Consider the following 23,570-nt stretch of genomic DNA (forward strand, 5'->3'; position numbering starts at 1 on the left):
GACATTTAGTGCAATGATAGTGGTCATCTCTATCATATTTGTTTTTTAAAAAAATTATTTATTTATTTCTATTGGAAAGGGAGTTTTGTAGAGAGAAGGAAATGCAGGGAGAAAGATCCTCCATTCACTGGACCACTCCACAAGTGGCCACAATGGCCAGACCTGAGCCAATCTGAAGCCAGGAGCCAGGAACCTCCTCCAGGTCTCCCACATGGGTGCAGAGTCCTAAGGCTCTGGGCCATCCTCCGCTGCTTTCCCAGGTCACAAGCAGGGAGCTGGATGGGAAGTGGAACAGCTGGAATACGGACCAGGATCCATAGGGAATCCTGGCATGTAAGGCAAGGACTTTAGCCACTAGGCTAACCACGCTGGCCCCTAGTCACATAATGTTAAACCTACTTCTTTCTATTTATGTTTCTAGAGAAGTTTTTTAAAAAAATTACGTTGGAGATAATATATTCTAAGGAATTCCCATACTGTTTTCCATGATGGCTGTACTAATTTACATTCTCACCAACAGCATTTAAAGGTTCTCCTTTCTCCACATCCTTATGAAGATTTCGCTTTTTCAAATCTTATAATAGTTAAAATTTTCAATTTCTGTATATTTTGAGACTTTTTTTTTTTTTATCATTGTAGTGACCTACTTTAATAGGTATTTAAATACTAAACTTTTAGGAGTCTTTCTCTCTTGAAAACCCCCCTCCTGTTGCTCTTCAGGAGGTTTTCATTTTTAATACATTGAATGAATCATGCATTGCACATTGAAAAAAATACTGAATTTTTCTTGCCTTCCTCTCATAAACCCTATCCAACTATGACGTTGATTTTGGGGTGTGCATTTTCTTTCTGCTTTTTAAGATTCATTTATTTTTTATTGGAAAGGCACATTTACAGAGAGGAGGAGAGAGAGAGAAAAATTTGTGTGTTGGTTCACTCCTCAGGAGCTGCATTGGCTGGAACTGACCAGGAACAATTTCTGAGTCTTCCATGTAGGTACAGTGTCCCAAGGCTTTGGACCACTGTTTTCCCAGGCTGTAGGTAGAGAACTAGACAGGAAATGGAGCAGCCGGCGGCGTGAACTGGCATTCCTATGTGATGCTGCCACTTGGAGGTGGAGGATTAGCTGCCTGAGCCAAAGTGCAAGTCCCAAGTTTAGTTAATTTTTTTATGATGACTAATAGATTGAATCTATCTCTACCATGCAATTTTGATACCTTCTGATTACCCCTCATTATTTTATTTGTATTTACTTATTTGTATTTACTTATTTGTATTTACTTATTTGTATTTACTTATTTACTTATTTATTTTAAGATTTATTTATTTTTATTGGAAAGTCATATACAGAGAGGAGGAGAGACAGAGTGAAAGCTCTTTTGTCTGCTGGTTCACTCCCCAAGAGCTGAGCCAATCAGAAGCCAGGAGCCAGGAGCTTGTTCCGGGGTCTCCCACATGAGTGCAGTAGGCTTTGGGCCGTCCTTGACTGCTTTCCAGGCCACAAGCAGGAAGCTGGATGGGAAGTAGAGCAGCCAGGACACGAACCCATGTGGGATCCCTGCATGCCAGGCAAGGTGAGGCTTTAGTCACTAGGCTGTTGTGCTGGGCTCCCCAAGGGATGTCTTACACATTAGGCCAAATGCCTGCTCCTATAGACTTAGCTATGTTTAATGCAAACTCTTTAGCTAATTATTCTACCTTTGGAGTGTCTTCAACTTGTAAGCATGTCAAAAATTCATGACAATTCCCTTAAAAGGATTTTATCCTAAGATTGTTTCATAAATCTGGTTTCAGTTAAAGTATCATGGTATCATGAGTCAAGACTCATCCCCTTTTTTGCCATTCTCGTTTGTTTCTTACCTATGTTTTTTTAACAGTCCATTTCATGTCCACAACTATTTCTTTGTGAGCATTTTATTGGTGCTATCATGTTGCTTTATGTTTTGTTCCTGTCTTGTAGTCATCCATTACTGCCCTCCCAGCCTCCCACGACACCACTGCCATCCCAGGGATTAGACTCTTGAACATAATTCAGTCTAGTATTTCGAGGTGTTAGGGTTTTGTATCAATCTATTCATTCTTGCTTTACAGCTGTCTATATAATTGTCAAAGATATCCGGGGAACAGGTACCATCATTAAAGACATCCCTAGTGACTCTGTAAATATTCTCACTTTCCTTATGCTGCTCTACATTGACGCCTTTAAGATCTCTAATGAGGAAGTCAAGTGCCTCATGGACTGGATTTGATCTCCAGTCATACATTTCCTGGCCAGATATGTGGACTACACAGATTAGATGTCCCCAACTCAGGAAAGTCCGATTTATTATTAATGTTATCATTATTATTATTGGCAGAAAAGTAATAGGCGTCTGTAGGAGTCACACACTCTGAGTTTTGATTTTTCTCCAAGCTAGAGATGTGCAGTAAGATCCTCTTGTGATGCTGGGCAGCAGCAGGAATCACGAGAGCCTGAGAACACACAACTAGTCATTTTGTTGTGTACTACATGGTTATGCTTGGACCCTTGCTGGGGGGACATTCTGAGGATAGAGAGCGAGTGGAAGTACCAGGGTGCTGGGATTTTTGGGAGCCCAGAGATGGGAAAAATGGTTTGCCCGAGGGCCTGAGCTGCCATCTTCCCATGTGCAGCAGAGTCCTTGACAGTCCAGAACTAAGCTGATGACCGTCACGTTGAGCAATGATGGCAGCCTCATTCCCTCTGATATTTCCTCAATACTTCCCAAGTCCTTATCCAGGAATTGGCTGACACAGCATGGTGTCTGCTTGCTGCCCGGGCCGGGATGGAGTCAAGCGTCTTGTTGGACAAGTAGCCTCTGGGCTTGCATCTGGCTCCTGCCCACATCTTGGACATAAATCTAGATGTAGACCTGGGGGAAAGGCTTGGACCATATGCTTGCCTGGCAGGTGTTTCACAAAAGCTCGAGATGCATGATGAAAGGCTTTAGAAATAGTTTAAAAGGACCTTTCCTGGAACTGGACACAGGCTTGAGCTGCGGCTGGTGACCCTGGCACCACACACTGGAGAGCCAGTTCCAGTCCCAGCTACTCTGCTTCTAATCCAGCTCCTTGCTGATGCACTTGGGAAGGCAATAGGGGATGGCTCAAATGCGTGCATCTCTGCCACACAGGTGGGAGAACTGGATGCAGTGCCAGGCTTCCGGCTTTAGCCCAGACAGCCCCAGCATTTTGGGAGTGAACCAACTGATGGAAGATGGAGTGGTCTCTCTCTCTCTCTCTCTGCTTCTCCAAACAAATCTCTCTCTCTCTCTTTCCCTCTGCTTCTCCAAACAAATCTTTGAAGAAGAAAGGAGATGTACCTTCCCTACAGCCTGGGAGCTGTGGACAAGGGCTAGGAGGCTGTGCAAAGCTTGCAAGTGGGGTGCTGCTGATACGTGGCTGGCATCATTCACTGTAATTGACTGCCTGAGCCATTGTTTGGTCCTCTGCCTTCACAGACTTCAGTCTGAAAAGCTCTCCTTTCTACCCGGCACCTGAGGATGAGATGGGCTGTCCTATGGGGAGGACAGTGCTGGGAATGGATCTTTGTGGAGCAGGGCTGTGTGCTGCTGTGAGGAACACTGGCTCTACAGCTGCAGTGTATGGAATCACACTCCATCCTTGCCCCCCATCAGCTGTGTGATCTCAGTTTTTCATCTGTTGAAGAGGGATGATACTGCACCCATCTTAAAGGATCATATATGGTGTAAATTGCTTCACATTGTGGTAGTACTCTGTGCTTAGCCACTGTCTCTCTTGTTATTCTCAGCTGGACACATTAGAAGAGGGTTGGACATGTCATGTGCAAAGTGAATGGAGTAAAATCCACTGTGACAACAACCCTGTGTGCCCCTGACTCTGGCGCTGGAGAAGCACGAGCGCTGTCTCGGCCATGGGGCCAGGATCATGCCTGCCAGGGAGGTGGAGGAGCATGCCAGAGGAGTGTGCCAAACACGTGTTTGCTTTCCTGTTTCCCCCTTTTGCAATTCTTTCAGTCTCTGTCCTAGAAATGGAACTGAAAAAGCTCACATTGTTTCGTAGGGTCTAGTGTTGCTGAAGGGTCACAAGCCCTGGAAAGAAACTTTTGGAAAGTACTTTTGCCAAGGCACTATGTGACATGAACTGGGAACTCTTTCTTGTCACTCCAGATTAAACTTTCCAGAGGGGCCCACACCATGGTATTGCAAACTAAGCTTCCTCCCATGGCACCAGCATCCCGTATGAGCACCAGTTTAAGTCCCACCTGCTTTAATTCCTATCCAGTTCCCTGCTAATAGCCTGGGAAAGGATTGGAGGATGACCCAAATTGTTAGGCCCAGCTCTTGGCTTCCAGCTTGGGAACCAGCAGAGTAAGATTACATAACCTCTTAAGTTTCCAAAATCAGCACCTGTTTCCAAGAGTCTCCCTCCAGGGGCCATCTTTGTCTCGGCACCTGCCCACAACCACAAGCGTGGGTGCAGAAGCCAGCTGCCTGCTTCAGATGCCAGCTCTGTCACTTGGCTGGCTGACCCTTTGGGTCAGTTTCTTCCCTGCACCATGACGGTTTCCTTATCTCCAAAGTGGGCATCAGAACAGTAACACAGAGCTTTGGAAACTACTATCATTATTACCTGTCGCATTCCTCACATCTGCCTACTTAGCCTGCCTGCATCGCATGTCCTCCCCCCATGCTGAGACTTCCTCCTGTCTCTCCTCTGCCAGGTGGCACAACCCCCTCTGCCCCCAAAGCCACCCCATTAGCTGCCCCATGAGCCCTCTCTCTGCATCCTGTTCTGGGACACCCAGATCTGGGGCTGTGGGCCCTGTTATTAGGGGTGGGTGGGTGGGTGGGAAGCAGAAAGGCCCCTGCCAGAAAGGGCCCCTGTCTCTCCAGCCGCCACATCTGCCTCTCCAGTCTCCTACCCCTACCCCTACTCCCTGTCTCCAGCTGCACTGGCCTCCCCACTGCCCAGCTTGTTTCTGTCTTGGGGCTGCTGTCCTGGCTCTGCTTCTAGCCAGGGTCCCAGTGTGGCTTCCTCTCTCTTTTTTATTACTTGTTTTTTGATACAGTTTAGTTGGTGCTGGGGTCTCCCTTCCCCTTCTCCCGAGTTCCCTCCCCTCCCCTCTTTTCTCCCCATCCAGTCTTAGAATGGATGTCTTTCGAGAATTTTCGCAAGTCCATCATGCTGCCACTGAGGTATCTCCCAGTAATCACACGCCTTTTTATAAACACAGCTCTGCGTACCTGCAGCTTTGTTTGTCTTGGAGCCATTCTTTGCTACCAGATATGAAATAAACTGCAGAGTTTGCCTACTGTTCATTCCCCTCCACCAAAGCTGAACGGAAGGTGCTTTCTACTCCCAGAGGAATCCGCCCTGCCTAGAACAGGCACTGGCTCACAGGAGCATTCCACAGGCTCTTACTTGTGGTTCATTCTGACTCAAGATAAGCAAAGACCCCTAGAGGTGGCAAGGCTGGCTGTGACCACTGGGAACCTATCCTTGTTGGCCGCTGCATTCTTCTCTGCCTCCCCTTTCCCCAAAAGTTGTCTGCTCTAGAAATTAAAAAAAAAATTATTTGGAAAGCAGAGTTGACGTGGCCATGAGCCTGTCAGAGAGATGAGAATTCTAAGTAGAGACGCCTGTGTCGTGGCACAGCACGTTAGGCAACCCCTGTGAAACCAGCATTCCCTGTGGGCACCTGATCCAGTCCTGGCTGCCCCACTTTGATTCAGCTCCCTGCTAAGGCACCTGCGAAGGCAGTAGATGGTGGCCCCGGTATCTGGGTCCTGGCACCCATGTGGGTGATGTGAATGGAGCTCCACCTCCTGGCTTCAGCCCTGTCCAGCACTTGTGGCTGCGGCCATTTGTGGAGTGACCAGCGGATGGAAGATGTTTCTCCCTCTAGCACTCTGCCTTTCAAAATAATAAATCAATCTTTAGGGCCCAGCGCCGTGGCCTGGTGGCTAAAGTCCTCGCCTTGAATGCCCCGGGATCCCATAAGGGCACTGGTTCTAATCCCGGCAGCCCCACTTCCCATCCAGCTCCCTGCTTGTGGCCTGGGAAAGCAGTCGAGGATGGCCCAGAGCCTTGGGACCCCGTACCCGTGTGGGAGACCTGGAAGAGGTTCCTGGTTCCCGCTCTGGATTGGCAGAGTGACCAGCCGTGAGTGAATTATTGGACGGAGGTTCTTCCTCTCTGTCTCTCCTCCTCTGTATATCTGACTTTGTGATAAAAAAAATAAAAATAAATCTTTAAAAAAAACCAATCTTAAAAAATATTTGAAGTGGAGATTAGTAATGTGTTCAAACAGGAGCAGGATTATTTGACTGTGAGGGAATAAACACACGAGTATGGCTGCCACCCCACACAGACAAAACTGGGCATGAGTGGGCCAGGGGTCAGCCATGAGAGAGGCAGGGAACGGGAGCCTCACCTCTGGGTCCAGGGTGCAGGAGAGCTTGCCCGCGTCGCCAGCCTCCGCTTATGAGGGGACGCGGATCCTACAGACAGCCACAGGAAGTATTTGTGAGCCCTCTGGTCCCGGATGTGACAAGTGCATCCTGGGAATTTGACAGTTAAAGAGACAAACACTACCTTGCAGGAGTACAGGAATTCCAGCTCACCTAAACTTTGATTGCCTGCCTAGTTATACCACAGTGACAGAGAGGGAAAGAGATATAGGTTTCATCTGTTGGTTCTTCTTCAAACGGCTAGGACTGGGCCAGGCTGAAGTCAGGAGCCTAGAACTGCATACAGGTCTCCCATGTGGGCTCAGGGACCCAAGGGCACAGGCCATCTTCTACTACCTTCCCAGGGGCATTAGTAGGGAGCTGGACTGGAAGTAGGGTTCCCAGGATTTGAACCTGTGCTCTGATTATGGATGCCAGCATCATTATCAGAGATTTAATCTTCGGTGCCACAAGCCATATAACAGAGTAAAGCCAGCTTGGGTATGACTCTGAGAGGTGGTGGGGTGCCTGGCCTCAGACCAGGAGGGCCCTAGCAGTATGCAAGTCCCTGCAGCTGAATTGCACGCACTTTCTGATCTGTCCAGGCCTGCAGGTTTACAAGACTCTAGTCCTTATATTCCCCAGGAGGATACTAAGACTCAGAGACATACGGCATACTCAAGGTCAAGGTGTGGGGAGAGAGAAACGAGGGTTATTCTAAAGTGCCTTGTCCTTCAGTTTCCTCCTCTCCTGCTTGCCGCAACAGGGCAGAGCAGCCCACTGCACTGCATCCTCATTCTTGGGCCTGTCCACAGCTGACCCAAGTGTTGCATGCCAGGGGCGCTGTGGAGGGCACAGGGCTGCAGGGCAGGGGCAGGTGCCAGGTCCAGGGATCAGCAGCTGGTCTGTAGCCTGCCCAGGGCTACTCCCTCCTCTCCTACCCCGTTCCTCCACCCTGGGGCCTCCACTCAGCTGCAGGCTATGAAGGGGCCCCATCTGGCCCATCTCTCATTAATTAAAAATGCCACAAACCATCTGTTTGAGGAAGCCTCCAAAAGGGGCTGCCTGCCCGAGGCCACAGCAGTCTCATACTTCTCAACTTGCACAAAAAACTTGCTTTTAGAAGAAAATCAAGACCCAGAAACCCCTTTCACTGCTGGTGGTAGGCACGGAAGGCAGTGAGGGCAAGCCTGGGGAGCCCATAGTCCCGTGGAAGCTGAGCATAGCTGTCCTGCTGGGGTGAAGACAGAGGTGCCTGTGGCTGGTGGCCAGAGAGCCTGCAGGAGGACAATCTGGGGTCGTAGTGCTGCTGGGAAGCCTGAGTGCTAACTTGGTTCTCCTAGGTGTGAAGGCATGGTCACTTCCCCAGCTCCTTCACTCTCCCTACCTAGGATACAGGGGTCACACAAGAGCCTTGGTTTTCAGCAACCAGTTGAGGGCCAGGCACCTGCAGGGAAGGTGATTCCCCTGAAGGTGAGCACCCTCTGTAGGAAGCAGGGCAGACTCCTGGCTCCATCTTGGTTCCTACGTCCCCCTACCCTGGGGACAGTCTACGGGGAAGATGTTGCTTCTCCTCTGCCATCCATACACGACAAGCCTCCAGGGCTCACAGGTTGATTCTCAGCTGCTCTTAAGTAGGCAGAACAGGAAGGACTCCATTTCCACATTTTCCCAAGAAGAAACCTGACACACAGACACGGAGTGACTCACTCAAGGTCACACAGAGACTTGAGCCAGAGCCGGGGCATGCTCCCAGGCCCTTGGCACCAAGGCCAACTTTTTTCCCATCCCTCTCTGCACAGCTTCTTCTGCTTCTCCCTCCCCTGCGTCTTCTTGGAACAGAGGGCATGGTGAAGGCTGGCCCAGTGTATTCTGAATCTGGGAGGGCAGGGTGGCCCGTCTGTGGGGTCCTGCTTGCCTTTGGTTTCCCCAAATGTGACTGCGTTGCCAGCAGAGCAGCTAGTTCATGTCTCTGGCCCCAGCACCTACTGCAGAGACTCCTCTAGGTTCATCCTCGGTGGTGGAAATGAGAGGAAGGAGCATGGTGGGAGGTCAGTGCCTTGGCCGGTCAGCCAGCCTGCCAGCCTCCAAACGCAGAGCATCTGGTGCCTCAGGACCACCTGTCCCGAGACGCAGCTGGCCCGAGGTCCCACCAAGCCTGTTTGGGAGAGCCAGGCCTGGAACCTGCATCTCCTGCCTGCTGCAATGATAGGGTGCTCCGAGCTGCTTCAAATGGGCTTCACGTCCTCTTGCCACCTAATCTCCCCAAATCAATTTGCAAAACCTTGAATACTGCAGGAAATCTGCAAGCTGTTTAATTCCAGGCCATCCTGGCAACTGCAGGTGTAACGACTACGTAGGGGGAAGACAGACAATAACAGGATAATTAAAGATTAGCGTGGCCTTGGGCAGTTCAACAAAATTTACCTTTCTGCAGCCATTTTTGGAAGAAGCTCAAGTTGTGGCGGAGCTTGGCATTAGCTGGTTCAGGTGACTTTGCCACCTCTCTTAGCACTCTGCCTGCCACAGAAACTTGTTTTGCTGGGAAGGGTGAGACTGACACAGTCTCACTAACACTGCAAAGCAAGGCTTCTGGAACTCTGGGTGGAGGGGCAGCCACATCCCCTGGGCACATTATGATTTGGAAGGGCTGGGGAGGGCCAAGACTACATTGCTAACAAGCTCCTGGGGGACACCCAGTGTGCCAAGTGCTCAGATCACTCAGCAGTAGCAAGGTTGCACAGCTAACTCCAGAGATGGAGGACAGAAGCAACTGGGCCCCAAGTGTCAAAGAACCCTCTGGGAGAAGGCCAGCCGACAGAATGTTTCAACAGTGTTGTTCCCAGCTCTCTATGGGGAAACTTGTGGGTCAGGGAAAATCAGCCCTGAAATTTTGGATGTGTCCATTTAGAATTCCAGCTCCAGCATGTAGTATCTGAAGGATGGATGGCAATGGAGCCAGTGCCCTAGTGTTACTCTGAGGATGAGATGACATTCAAGTGTTAGCTCACAGTGTGTAAGAAGTGCTCTGTGTAGATGCAGAGTGTTTTCAGTTGTCAAAGCCAGTTCAAAAAATATATATAAAACATTCAAAAAGTTTATTGGAGCCAATTCTGTGGCATAATAGGCTAAGCCTCTGCCTGTAATGCCTGTATCCCATATGGATGCCAGTTTGTGTCTTGGCTGCTCCACTTCTGATCCAGCTCCCTGCTAAAGTGCCTGGGAAAGCAGTGGAGATGGCTCAAGTGCTTGAGCTCCTGTACCCATGTGGCTGACTTGGAAGAAGCTCTTGGCTTTGGACTTGCGTAGCTCTAGCTATCATAGTCATTTGGGGAGTAAAGCATCAGACGAAAGATCTCTTTCTCTGTCTTCTTCTATTTCTAAATCTGCCTTTCAGATAAAAATAGGTAAATCTTTTAAAAGAGCTTATTTATTTGTGAGGGAGACAGGCACACAGAAACAAATGGACAGGAAGATTCAGTTTTCAAGTGCTAATTCACTGCCCAGATGCTGGCAAAGACCAGGACTGGCCCTAGCTCTCCCATGCGGCAGACACAGGAACCCAATGACGTGAGCTCTCACTGTTGCTTCCATTAACAGACAGCTTGTGGGAGGAGCTGGGAACTGAGCTCTGATGGGAGTCACAGTTGTTTTAACTGTTGGGCTAACCGCTCAATTCCCAATACTTCGCAATTTGAAATGAATTTAATTTGTTAAAGTAACAAAAATCTGCACAAAAATCTGATTCTTCATTACATTTTAAAATTTTGCTTATAATTCTCATTCCTCCACTTAGAAGTCTACCAAATTTTGGCAGTTGTATTAAAGTGCTTTTGAATGATGTTTGTTCCACATATCAATGTAACCAAATGCTTTCTTGTATTTTAAATGTTTTTTTTGATTAATTTTTTTTAAAAAAGATATATTTGTTTTTACTGGAAGATGTGCAAAGAGAAGGGGAGACATAGAGAAACATCTTCCATGCACTGTTTTACTGCCAAGAGGCCACAATGGCTGGAGTTGAGCTGATCTGAGGAGCTTCTTTGAGGTCTGCCATGTAGGTGCAGAGTCCCAAAGCTTTGGGCCATCCTCAACTGCTTTCCCAGGCCACAAGCAGGGAGCTGGATGGGAAGCGGGGCTCCTGGGATAAGAACCGAGTGACCACATGGGATTCAGTTGTGTGCAAGACAAGTATTTAGCCATTGAGCCATTGTTCTGGGCCCAATACATTTCACTTTTAAGTATTATACTTCATTATCTGAGTGACACCCATTCCCCAGGAACAAAGCAATTCTCCCCCATTGAAGAGCACCTTGCAGGTGTGTGAATCTTGTATGACCTTCCTGAACTTCAAATCGCAAGCATCTCTCACTATGATGAGTTACAGCGCAGGGTGGGATTTAAGTCTGACCTGTGTGCTGAGCAGGTTGGGTTCTCAAACCTTATAAATAGTTCTGCTACCAAACCTGCCTGGCTCCTTTAACATCTATAACCATTTATTCTGCAGGCTTGTCGTAACATTTCTACAGGGAGGATGAAAGCACTGTGGCCATTAAGCAGATAATTTTCTCTTGTTCAGAAAGTAGGGGTGGGGTGGAGATTCGCCTTTTCAGGTGGCTGGGGTGGCCTAACAATTTGAATTGTCAGCCACGGCGCTGCCTGAGTCTCAAGGCTGGTGTGGATGTAACACATGAAACTGGGTTTCAGATGCTCCATCAGGTTCAAGTCCCCGCATCACACGTCCCAGACCTCTCTAGCTTGTGGCTGGATTTTGTTGAGAGATTGCCATACCCTTCTGTCTTCAGGTGCCCAAGCCCTTGGACTTGGAGTGGTTAGACCAGCCCTGGTTCAATGTTTTCTGTGTCTCAGTCATGCTTCCCAGACTCCTCAAGGACATCCCTTAGAATTCAAGTTTCTCAGGTACAGTTTGGTCTAAGCTTATGACACTGGCTCTGACAAATGCCTATCAACAACTGACAGTCTTCAGGGGGAGCTGGGGGAGGTGCTCTGCAGGTTCCTGGGACCCCCCAAGGCCTCTGGAAGCTCCTTTCCTCATGTTTATGGCACAGAGGGATGAACATCAGTTCTGTGTCAGGACACACTCATTTCCCCCATCTGTGTATCGGGGTGCTCCCTGGTGAGGCTGTCAGAATCCCTGAGGTGAACAGCACAGCACTTGGCACACGGAAAGTGCTGCAAAGGTGTGCTCTTATGCCTGTAGTCTATTTCCCAAAGAGCAGATCTCTTGCTATCACACACACTTTACATGCAACTATCATTCCATCATCGCAAGGCAGGAGCAAACCCAAGCCAAAAGACCACACAACCTTTTCTTAAAAGAAAGAAAGAAAGAAGAAAAACCTAACCTCGCGCGCTGTCCACCAGGGCTGTCTGGAGGAATGAGCATGTCAGCCAGAAAGAAGGGGCTCTCCTGGGACTGGGCCTCTGGAGACAAGTGCTGACTGGCTCCAGGGAGCAATGCCCATTTGTCCACTAGCCCTCCCTAACCCCAACTGGAGCCCATTCTACCCTCACTATAACTCTCACCTGCGGTGTTTCTTCTGTTGATGGTGGTGGAGGGACAATGTGGCATCATAAAGCATGTAGAACGAGCTCAGGTCTTAGAGTCAGCAGAGCTGGAGATGAATTCCTGCTCTGTCAGTACCAGGTTGGCTGTGGAGACCTGGGCAAGTTGTTCTAGCCTTTGGGGCCTTGCTTCCCTCTCTGGAGAATGGGCATGCAGAACAGTCCTGCCTGCTTCCCAAGGACAGTGTGGAGTGACCATGAGGAGGCATGCATCAGCACTTGGTAGGCTGTCAACCCTGCGCCCTCGCCACGGTCAGGGCCATTGTAGGAGCAGAGGCCCAGCATGAGAAGGACGCTTGCCTTCTTTTGGTCACCTGGCTGGGTAACTCCCCAGGGGTGGACCAGAAGCCCTGCCTACTGCAAAGCCTTTCCAGGTCCAGGCTGCCTTGGAAGCCTGCACATGCTGTCAGAGTGGGTGTCACGCGGGAATCTTGTCAATAGCTTCCCCGACGCAGGACAAGCCAGGTGCTCTCTGCCTGCTTTCTCTCCCCTCCAGACTTACAACGGGGCCTGCCCCAGCAGGTGCCAGAAGCGCAGAGCAGAGCAGGTTGCACCCTAGTCCTGCTCTGAGCCAGTGAGTGGCTCCTGTTCCCTGCTTCAAGGGTTAAAGGCAACAATAAGAAATGTGTTTTCTTATTGCTTTAGGAAACCGAGAGGGGGCTGGGGTGAGGGAGGCAGAAATTGAATCAGAGGCAACAATTTATCTTGTGCTAAAGCGGCTGGGAGGATTCCAGGATTCCGGGCAGGCACTGACTGCCCGCCCCTCCTCCGGGCCCTGTCTGTCTTTCCTAGAGGGGTAATCAGCTGACCAGCTGGCAGCCCCCATGCTCTGCCCCTGGGTGGGAGCCCATGAGGCTCCGTGGCCTTGAATGGGATTTGGATTTAGTTTGGGAACCTCTGGTTGCTGTAGCGGTTGGAGGAACCTCTGCTGCTTCTGGCATAAGCCTCATCTCAATGCCCACCCCCACCCGGGTTGCGCTATTGCTTGGCAGGTCACCTGTGCTTCTTTTTGTTCCAAACACAGGGAAAAAGATAAGACTGCTGGCTCACATGGGCTGGCTGGGTCTCACAACCCATGGTCCACTCGGCTCAGACACCCAGTTTTGTCCTTGTCCTCAGGCAGGTCCTGCCTTTGGGAGTAGTTCTGTTGGTGGCCGCCCCGGAGAAGCAGGTGCACGGGAGCTGGAAGGCTTCCCTGGCTTCCACGGAGAAACCCACACACTGACACACACCTTGGCCAGATGAGGCACAGGTCACAGTGTGGGCGCTGTGGTTTCCCTGGTGGACAAAGCCCTGTTACTGAGTATCTTCTCCTCTGTGGAAGGGGAAGGAGAATGAAACCCACCCAACAGGGTGACTATGGGCGACAATGAACTGTCATAGGTGAAGGTGTTAAGAACCCGAGCTGCAGCATGCTTCAGTGACTATGATCTCTGGCACTAAGTCAGAGTCTTAATTAAGCAGGGATTGCACAATCATGGCATCAGTTTTCTGAGAAAGGAGGAACAAAGGGTTCCATCTCCTTCTTCTTCTTCTCCATCCAGGATGAGCTGGGGTGAGTGCTATTAGGATGTGCAGCTAGGGAAGCCACAGATCTCCAACATCCACACATGCTGGACAATGTCCAGAGGGATAGTGGAGGGAGGATGCCAGGTGACCAGGAGATTGCCAAACTCACACTCTGGCTTGGGTCCCACTGATGGCAAAGAGATTAATCCTAACAATGATAGGAAGGGGGTGAAGCATTGGCCCACACCCTGTAATGCAGACCCTGGGTTTTTGAGTCCTGTTTGCACTCACAGTTAAAGTTTCCTGCTATAGTTACTGTACAGTTACTGTACCCTGGGAGGCAGTGGTGTTGGCTCAAGTTCTTTGGTCCCTGCCACCCACATGGGAGACCCAGACTGAGTTCCTGGCTCCTGGCATTGTCCTGGCCCAGCCCCAATATTTTGAATACTTGGAAGGTAAGCCCATGCATTGTAAGTGCTTTCTCTCTTTCTCTCTCCCTTTCAAATGAACAAAATAAAAATAAATTTTAAAGAATGGTGTGAGGGCCCAGCATGGTAGCCTAGTGGCTAAACTTCTTGCCTTGCATGTGCCAGGATGCCAAATGGGCACCAATTCATATCGTGGTTGCTCCACTTCCCATCCAGCTGCCTGGGAAAGCAGTAGAGCATAGTCCAAAGCCTTGGGACCCAAAACCCCTGTGGGAGACCCTGAGGAGGCTTCTTGCTCCTAGCTTTGGATGGGCTCAGTTCTAGCTGTGGTGAGCATTTGGGGAATGAACCAGAGGATGGAAGATGTCTCGGTCTCTCTTTCTCTGTAGCTTTTGTGGGTGTAGGAATCCAAACCCTAGGCCACCCTGTACTGCTTTCCCAGGTAAATTAGCAAGGAGTTGTTTAGGAAGTAGAATAGCTAGGATTTGAACCAGTGTCCATATGGGATGCCTGCACTGCAGGTGGTGGCTTTACCTGCTGTCGGCCTCCACCTATATGTTTTTCATCACACAGATGACAAGAAGGGGTGTGGGAGTGTAATGCTGCCCCGAGTGTAGTCAGGGCCTCTTGCAAGGAACAGACCAATAGGATATGTATATACAGTCACACATTTCTTATACATGCAAATTGATGAGACAGACTGGCTCATGTGATAATAGAGCTGCAGAACAAGTCCCAAGCCTGGAGACCCAGGGATCTGATGATGTGGCAGTTCCCATCCAAATCTGAGGGCTAGAGACCCAGGAGAACGGGTGGTGAACCCCCTACTGGGGAAGGTCGCTGGCTGGAGTCCAGGAGGAGCAGGTGTTTCTTCGGAGTCCAGAAGTAGGGAAAAGCTTTGTCCCAGCTGCAGGGAGGAGGAGCCCTGCCTTCCTCAGCCTTGGTGTTGCATTTGGGCCTTCTGGGGTGGGATAAGGTCCACTACCACCCGTGAAGACAGCCCACTCCACTCAGTGGGTGGTTTAAATGATCCTTGGCCTGGGGTCACCCCAGGGTGATGTGTGCCCCCTAGCTGAGCACCCCATGGCTCAATCATACACATAACCATCTCACCCCGTGTAAGGGGCATAGATCAAAAAAAAAAAAAAAAAAAAAAAAAACATGCGAGAGAAAAGCTTAAAATTCAGTGTCCAATGTTTCCCTCTTGCAGACAAGGTCACTGGCAGGTGCGGAGGGACACTGAGCCCTGGGCCTGTCGGTGGCTGGGAAGAGTGAGATTCCTGTTCAAGCCTTTCTGACCGACTGTGCCACGCTGGGCTAGCCCTGCAGTACTCTCGCAGGTGTGCCCCTCAGGCCAAAAGATGAGAAAAATTATGGGGTCTCAGGGCATCTAGGCAGTGGGCTGTCATCGTCAGTGTCCATCGTCACAGGCACAGCTGGCCTTTGGAAGTCAACTCAAGGACCTGTCTACTGCTCTGAGCACGGCAGGAGGATCTCCTGCAGGTGCCCGGTCTTGTCTTCTCTACCCCCCAGCTCCCCTGTCCTGAGAGAGAGAGGGTGGGGGAGGCGGAGGTGAAGGCAGGGAGGGGTGTGGCCCCGGCAGAGCTGCTCCGCGGGGGCGGGAAGGCCGCCCGCTGCTGCTCAGGAGCTGTGGCTCCTGTTCGGAAATACAAATTGCAGCAAATTTGTCGTCTCTGGAGAGAAATTGCGTTTGGCAATTTGAATGTTTTTTGCGCTTTGATGCTCCCGTCTGTTTAAGGGGAAGGGAGGGGGAGCAGAGGGGATGGAACCCGGCCTTGGTCAAGGGGAAATGGAGCTGGAAGTGGGCAGGAGAGCTGTTATTTCAAAGACTCCTGGTCCTCGCAGGCCCAGGGCAGGGCTGCTCCTCCCTGTCAAGGTCAGGGTGGGGGTGGGTGGGGGTTGCTGTATGGGGGGCGGCAGGCTCAGAGTCACGGGTTCTGATACCACCCTTGATGGTGGTCCTGAGCTCAGGTGCCACATCAGGCTGGTAAGGCTCCTAGTGGCTGCAACTAAGCTCTGCTGACTGGTGGGGAAGAGGAGAAAGCAGCACCCCAGAGCAGCCTTTATAGCGTCCCATGACCTCAGACCCATCGCTTCATTTGAGCAGCACAGCTGTTCTATCCATGCTTTATAGACTGGGGATCCAAGTCGCAGAAAAGGTAAGTGACTGGCCCAAGATCACGCAGGAAGTCAGTGCAGGAACCCTTAGCTGTGGATTTGTTCTGTTCCAAAGTTCTGTGGGTGAGGTCAATCCAAGGCAGACCCTCCCAGGCAGGAGTGGGAGAGACAGTGTGCTGGGAAGGTGATGGTGAGGGTGCATCTGATTCAGTGTGGAGGCTTCCTGGAGCAGTCAGTGACCTGTGGTTTTTGTGTAGACTTAGTCTCCTGATCTCCTCCCTCACTGCCCTGGAGTTAGTGACAACTACAGTGAGAGAGAGAGAGAATATGAATGAGAATCTTTCCATTTGCTAGTTTACTTCCCATTGGCCAGGGTTGGGCAAAAGGCAGGAGCCTGGAGATCCATCTGGGACTCACACACTTGGGCCCCTTTCTACTGCTGCTTTCCTGGGTGCACTAGAAGGGAGCTGGACTGTAAGTGGAACAGCAAAGACTAGAACCTGCACTCACATGGGATGCCTGCGTTGCAGGCGATGGCTGTATTGCAAAACTGGCTCCTCACTCTGGCGTTTAGAGCCATGTCTTCTGAAAAGACCCAGACACCTCTGGATCCAACCAGGATGGCTCAGGGCAGCCTCCGTTCCACCCTGGCCACACACACCTTGGTCTCACCCTGCTCAAGTCTCGGCCCCTCTTCTTTATAGGGAATCCCAGACTTGTGACACCAGAGTACCCTGTCATCATGGCTCCTAACTGCGTCCTCTGGTCCTTCTGGCCCTGGGGGAGGAAGTAGCCAGGGCAGCCAGTGCTTGGAGTGGGGATGGGATTGATGAAGACACTGTGGAAGGGAGGGCTCCTGGCGATTTAGGAAGGTTTCAGGAGAGATGCTTGTTGCTAGGTGACCAGCAGGGGCCCGTACGGAGAGGTGAAGCAGGACTGCATGGAAAACCCAGTCCCTGTCTTGTTAGCTTCTGGTTGCATTCTGGCCCCTCTTGGGCTCCATTTAGCTTTCCTATTTCCTATCTGCCCTCAGCCATTGCCGTTGTGGGGGCGGATAGGATGGAGTCCCAGGTTGCTGGCTTGTGGTTTTCTTTCCTTTCATTACTATTTGTAGTGTGTGTGTGTGTCTGTGTGTGTGTGTGTGTGTCATAGGGAGGCGAGCATGGCTGTGCATGTTCATGTGCATGCAGGCATGTGTGTGTGTCTGGCGTAATGTAAGAAGACAGCCCACAGGGGCATGGCCACGCACTGCCTGCCTCTCCCTGAATCCTTGCTGCTGCACCGCAGGAGGTAGGAAACGATGTCCCTACTTTTAAGGTCAAATATACAAGCTCCGAGAGCTCATATGAGCTGGTAGAAGCTGTCCCAGGCAGGAAGCACGACAGCCAGGATTTGAACTCAGCACCTCTCTATGGAGGCAGGGGCTCCCTGGTTTGCTGAAATCATATCCAGTTTTCAAGAAAGGTGGGTGTACGGGAAGCACCCTAGCCTGGGCCTCAGCAGGCTCAGGCCTGGTGTCTGACCCTAGGCCAGCCGCCCTGCCCACCTTCCTGGGAGTGCCTGTGCAGACCTGTGAGTTCTGTCCAGCTATCTGCTATGGCTCTCCCCTGGCCAGCAAGTACAGTAGATCTGTGGGATCTGAAGCACCTCATTAGCCATGGTCAGGCTCTGGTCTCCCCAGAACAGAGCCTCAGGATGACCCCTCAGAGCCAGGATGAAGTTGGCAGCTCCTCTCTTCATGTGTGGGGCAGGGTCCAGGCAGATGGAATCAGAGGAGGGGATGCTGGGGCCTCCAGGGCAGGGGTTGCTGGCTTACTTGCCTGCCCCTGACTGTGGGAGCCAGGGGTCCTCGCTGTCACTGCACTGGGTTTGTCCTGCTGCTTCTCCCAAGGAGGGGTGAGGGGCTCAGATGGTGGAATTAGGACCCTGAAGCCTGACAGGTGTGCTGGGGTTGGGGATTCTCAGCTTGAGCACAGACAGAAGGCAGTCTATGAGCTAATGCCAGGATTATCCTAGAAATTTTGGGGCTCCCTGCTCTGGCCAACTACTTGTTGGGGGTTTCTGTTTACCCACAATTCTGACTCAGCAACGACCTTCAACAGGAGCTGTTTGTATTCATTTACTTACTTATTGAAAGATTTATTTCTCTGAAAGGTTAAGTGAGAAAGAGAGAGAGAGAATCTTCCATCCACTGCTTCACTCCCAGTGTCACAGCTGGTGGCTTAGCCTGCTCTACCACAATGCCAGTCCAAAGAGTTATTTTTAGAAAATTTTATCAAGTATTTTATTTAGTAGAAAGGGTGGGGAGAGATCTTCCATCTATTGATTTACTCCTAAATGCCAGCGATAGCTGGGCCTGGGCCAGGCTGAAGCCAGGACTGGAAAGCAGGCAATCCCACCTGGAATGTGGGTGTCCCATGGAGCATCCTAACCATGGTGCCCAGTACCAGCCTGGAAGTGTGAACATGATCCAAGAATCACTGGGTGAGCTGCCAGATGGGACTGGAACCCAGTCAGAGCCAGTCCTGGAAGGACAGGCTGTCAAACACGGATGGAGCCTAAGGTGGTGCCTGGCTCTGTGTTTAAGTTGAAGAAGCGATACCAGTGGGGTCTCTTGGGGTACCCACGGAGGCTGGCAGTGTTCTCCCACCTGCACAGGAGTGCAGGAACCCTGGGGAGGGAGAAGCAGAGCTGTAATGCAAACCCAGGCTCTGGCTAGGAAGAAACTGCCTGGGCAAGGACAGGGCTGGCGGGTGGGGACCAGAGCTCTGTTACAGACAGATTCCAACAAATGAGGCAGAGATCAGCAAGTATGAGGTTTTTATGGAATCAGGACTTGGGTTGCATGCAGCACACATTTGAAGGGGAAGCCCTACTCTCTTGGCCTGGAGCCTCCCTTGTCCCACTGGCTGCTGGCCCACACCTCGAATGCTGCCTCCTCACCTAGCTGCAGCCCTGGACACACCAGGACTTTAGCACGTAGACCAGGGCTTTGGCTGCAGCAAGAAGGATTCTAGTCAGAGGGCAGGAGGCACTTCCAGACTGCTGGGCGCTGTGGGAGGGGGGCATGTGCTGGCTGGCCTGCACTAGAAGAGCTCTCTGTCCCCTGAATTCCACATTCAGCTGCTGGGCTTGGACCCCTGCCTTCTTTAGCATCAGCTTCGGATATCTTGTCAGTGGATTTTTCTCAGCCTCATCGTCCGCGAACAGAATCCTACGAAGATTACTGCACTTGGCAGCCCTCAGGCCCCAGCCTGGCCAAGGGATAGCTTTCATTTTCAGAGCTCAGCAACGTGGGCCTTGGCCGCCTGTTGGGGGCAGCCTTGCCCCACGTACCCTCTTGGAGGCCTGTGCAGCCGCTTGCTCTGAGGGTTGGTCGGGGAGCGGAGGGACAAAGGCTGCCCCATCCTCTGAGCCACTAGGGTGCTGTGGGTGTGCATGGGCACTGGGAGGTGCTGAGCCCACTTCAGGCTGACCCAGGAGGTTGGGCCATGCCTCATTTAGGAGATGTTTAAGGCCAGGTTGTGACCGTACCAGGCCCCTAGCTCCAATAGGGCCCTGGGCAGGTCCTGTGGGTGTGGCAGTGGGGAGGGGATGCAGAAAGCCTGGCATCTGGTCAGGAAGTGCAAGGCCATTGTGACCCCTGCCACCCTCAGGTCACTTCAGGGCCCAGCAAGGCAGTGGGCGCATGAACATGGGTGGGGGAGGGGAAAACCCCTGCCAGTCAGGAGATCTTGGGCTTCCCTGTGAGAGTGCCTGCACAGAGATGTTGCCCCGGTCCAGAGACACGGGCCTCAGCTTCTTCCTGTCCCTGCAGAGTGACACAAGACCCACTGCTCAGCGCTACCAGGACCAGACTACTGGACATCACAACCCCAGCTCAGCACACCCAGCCCTGCCTGCTGGAGCAGGTTGCCCAATTCCCCCGTACTCACTTTTCTCTGTACAGCAGTGGGGTCCCGAGAGTTCCCATGGGAAAGGGGAGACAGGCTAATAAATGAGTTAACACGCACAAAGTGTTGAGACCCAAGTGCTTTGTAAGCATGTGGACTCCAGTGTTTGCACAGCCTTGGGCTCCTGACAAAGGCCCCAGCAGCCTCTGACACAGGAGTCAGACCCACTGTGCAGGCTAGCACACAGAGGCTCAGAAGGTTGAGGGATTTGCTCAGGAATACCCCGCCTTTTAAAAGCAAACTTCAGGCCAGGGCTGGCTCTGTGGTGTAGTAAGCTAAGCTTCCGCCTGCAGCACCAGCATCCCATATGGGTATTGGTCCTTGTCCCGGTTGCTCACTCCCGATCCAGCTCTCTGCTTATGGCCTGGAGAAGCAATGGAAGATGGCCCAAGTCCTTGGGACCCTGCACCCTCATGGAACACCTGGAAGAAGCTCCTGCCTCCTGGCTTCAGACCAGTCCTGCTCTGGCCAATGTGACCACATGGGGGATGATCAGAGAATGGAAGATCTCTCTTTCTGTACCCATGACTTTCAAATAAATACATAAATCTTTTTTTCTTCTTCTTCTTCTTTTAAAGACAACCCTCAGGTTCTTTGCAGCCTCTGAACGGTCCTGGGTGCATGCTGGCCTCCAGTCCAGCACCTGAAGCACATGAGGCCCTGAGTCCTGAACAGGCCCAGGCCTGGACCAGTGAGGATGGCTCCTTTTTCTTCAGCTTGTCCAGTGGGGAGGAAGAGGGGGAGGGGCGGTCCAGGAAGGGAGGTTTGGTGTTATCCAGTAGGCAGATTCAAGCTTGCAGGATCTTCAGGAAGCAGCCTGGGGGGCAGGGTCGCTGGAGCAAGGGGTTGGGGGCCTCCTTTAATAGCATTTGTAGGTGGCTGGGCACTATGGGGAGGGGGGTGTTGCTTCTCATCTGACAGGTGAGACTCCTCAGCTGCAGGATTGCCTCTAATTAACCAGGGTGTTTTACCTTTGCTTGTGTCCCTGGACATCCTAAACTTGGTCCTTGGGGTACAGGGGGGCACTGTTAGTTTCAGCTGACTCTTGTGTTTCTGTTTAGCTCAAACCAAACACCTGGGGTGCTCTGTGGTGGAGTGGTGCTGGCTGGGGCCGGGGCAGGATGTGCAGGGAGGGGTATTGTAATGCCCCCCAGGACAGCTAGACCGTGCTCCAGATCCACACCATACTAGCTGTTTCACCTTGGTCAGCTCCATTAACCCTTTGGTCTTCCATTTCCCCATCTGACAATGGGGCTAATGTGACTGTATCCCTGTGGCTGTTGTGGAGTCAATAGCATAATGAGTGTAAAGTGCCAAGCATAGCACCTAGCGCCCTTCTAAGTGCCAGATGAAACACTGGCTTCCTGGTAAATGTGCAGGATGCAGTGCCCAGCTCCAGGTGCCCTTGGCCCTGAGACTGCATGAAGCCTGCAGAGGTCTGAGAGTCCTCCTCGCACCACAGGAAGAGGGCAAACCACCTCTCCCTTCAGCTGAGCAAGCACCTGCTGTGTGCTGGCCCAAGTCAGATACTGTGTTAACTCCTGGGGCTGATCACGGCTGGGTGAAGGGACAAGGGGATGGGGTGAGGAATGATGAACCCCAGGAGGTGACTGGATGGCTGCTCTGGGGAGGTGATACCTGCTCTGAGCCCTGAGACAGAGCTGGCAGGGGATTCCTCTGAATGATGAGGCCTGGAGGGGAGGCCTGGCTGCTTGCTGGCTTCTAAGAACACTCTAAGGCAGCCCCAGCTTTGGCAAGGCACACTTCCCAGCTAGGAGGATGCAGAGCTGGGCGGGCTCCAAGGAAGAGGTGGCAGGAGGAGGCCGAGTTTGACAGGACTGGCAACAGGAGGAGGGAGACTGGAAGATGGCTCTTCTGTCTGGAGGAGGAGATCCACTTAAAAGAAAACAAAATAAGTCAAAACAAAAGGGAAGGGTGGGCATTGAGCCTGCAGTTGACACCTGCATCCCAACAGGAAGGCCCAGGTTTGATTCCTAGCTCTTGCTCCTAACTCCAGCTCCCTACCGGCAAAATCCTTGGAGGCAGTGGTAATGGCTCAGGTCACTGGGTCCCTGCCATCCACGTGGGAGTCCTGGATTGAGTCCCCCAGCTCCTGACTTCAGCCTTAGCCCAACCTTGACTGTCATGGGCGTTTAGGGAGTGAACAAGCAAATGGACACTATGTCTCTCTCATGCCTGCTTGCCCCTCAAAAAACACTTGAATAAATGGTATGTTTTAAAATATTCGTTAGGGGAGAGAGGTGCTATGGTAAGGATGGTTTAACTGATACAAATGCCTATAAGATCCCATAACAGAGTTTCTGGGAGCAAATTCTGTCTCCACTTCTGATCTAGCTTCATGCTAATACACCTGTGAAATAGTAGATGATGGCCCAATATGGGGTTCCTGCCACACTTGTGGGTGATCTAGATGGTGTAAGTTCTTGTCTTCTGGTTTCAGTCTGGCCCAGATCTGCCCATTGGAAGCATGTGGGGAGTGAACCAATGGATAGAAGATTTTTTTTCTCTGTCACCTTTGCCTTTCAAATAACTCTTTTTTTTTTTTTTTTTTTTTTAAAAAAAAAGCTCACTTAGTGAAGGCTTTTTTGTCATGACTGATTTGTGGAGTTCTGGAGACCACAAAGGTGCTTGTCCAGCTATCTAGTGAATGGAAACCAAGCCCTGGTCAGGAGGGATTCCCCTCTGGGGCGCTCAGAAACAGGTAGGAAGTTTGCAATGTATGGTGACTTTAAGGTATGAGGTAGGGGCTTGGGAATCAGATCACTGGGTGCGGCTGGCACTGTTCACACTTCCTCTGCTCGTGAGGACAGGGCTGACCTCGTGTTCACTTAAGGAAGGGGGAGCAATGGGTCAACAGGTGAGATGCCTTCGATGGCGGTGAGTGGCCCTGATGAAAAGGCTATCCCTGTCACTCACTTCTTCACAGGTCCTTCTTTCCTGCTGCTCTTCTTGAAGCACCAGCTGAGCAAGCATGAGCATCTGCCTGTGCCTCTTGCCACCTGGGGTGCACATGGGGCCCCAGGGAGGCAGGCACCCCTTCCCCAGATCTGGCATAATGGAACAGCCCTGTCTCCCTGGTGGAGATCTGAGAGTGCAGGTGGGCCAGCGAAGGGCAAGTTACGTCCTCCCTTGCTTGCCCATTGTCTGCTTGTCTGGTGCCCAGTGTCCTCGTGGGCTTTTCCCTCTCCTTCTGCACAGCAGTGCAAGATCAAAGATGGTGAATTATTCATTCTCAGCTGAGTGGAACACATTTCAAAGTCAGGGCCGCGGGCTCCTCTTCTCAGATTTGCCAAGGGCAAAGTTCCGCCGTTTTCTTGGGTGCATCCAGCTCCTCCGAGTCACAGCCCTCATTTCTGCAGCCTCGCCTGCCCAGACGTCGCCTCCTGCCGCTCCTGTCCTCCCTGACCTTGCCCTGTCTGGATTTGAACCCCAGCTCTGGGCAAACCCCAGATGAGTCCTGGGTGAAGCAGTACCAGTGTTAC

This window comes from Ochotona princeps, chromosome 17 (assembly GCF_030435755.1).
Source record: "Ochotona princeps isolate mOchPri1 chromosome 17, mOchPri1.hap1, whole genome shotgun sequence".
NCBI lineage: Eukaryota > Metazoa > Chordata > Mammalia > Lagomorpha > Ochotonidae > Ochotona > Ochotona princeps.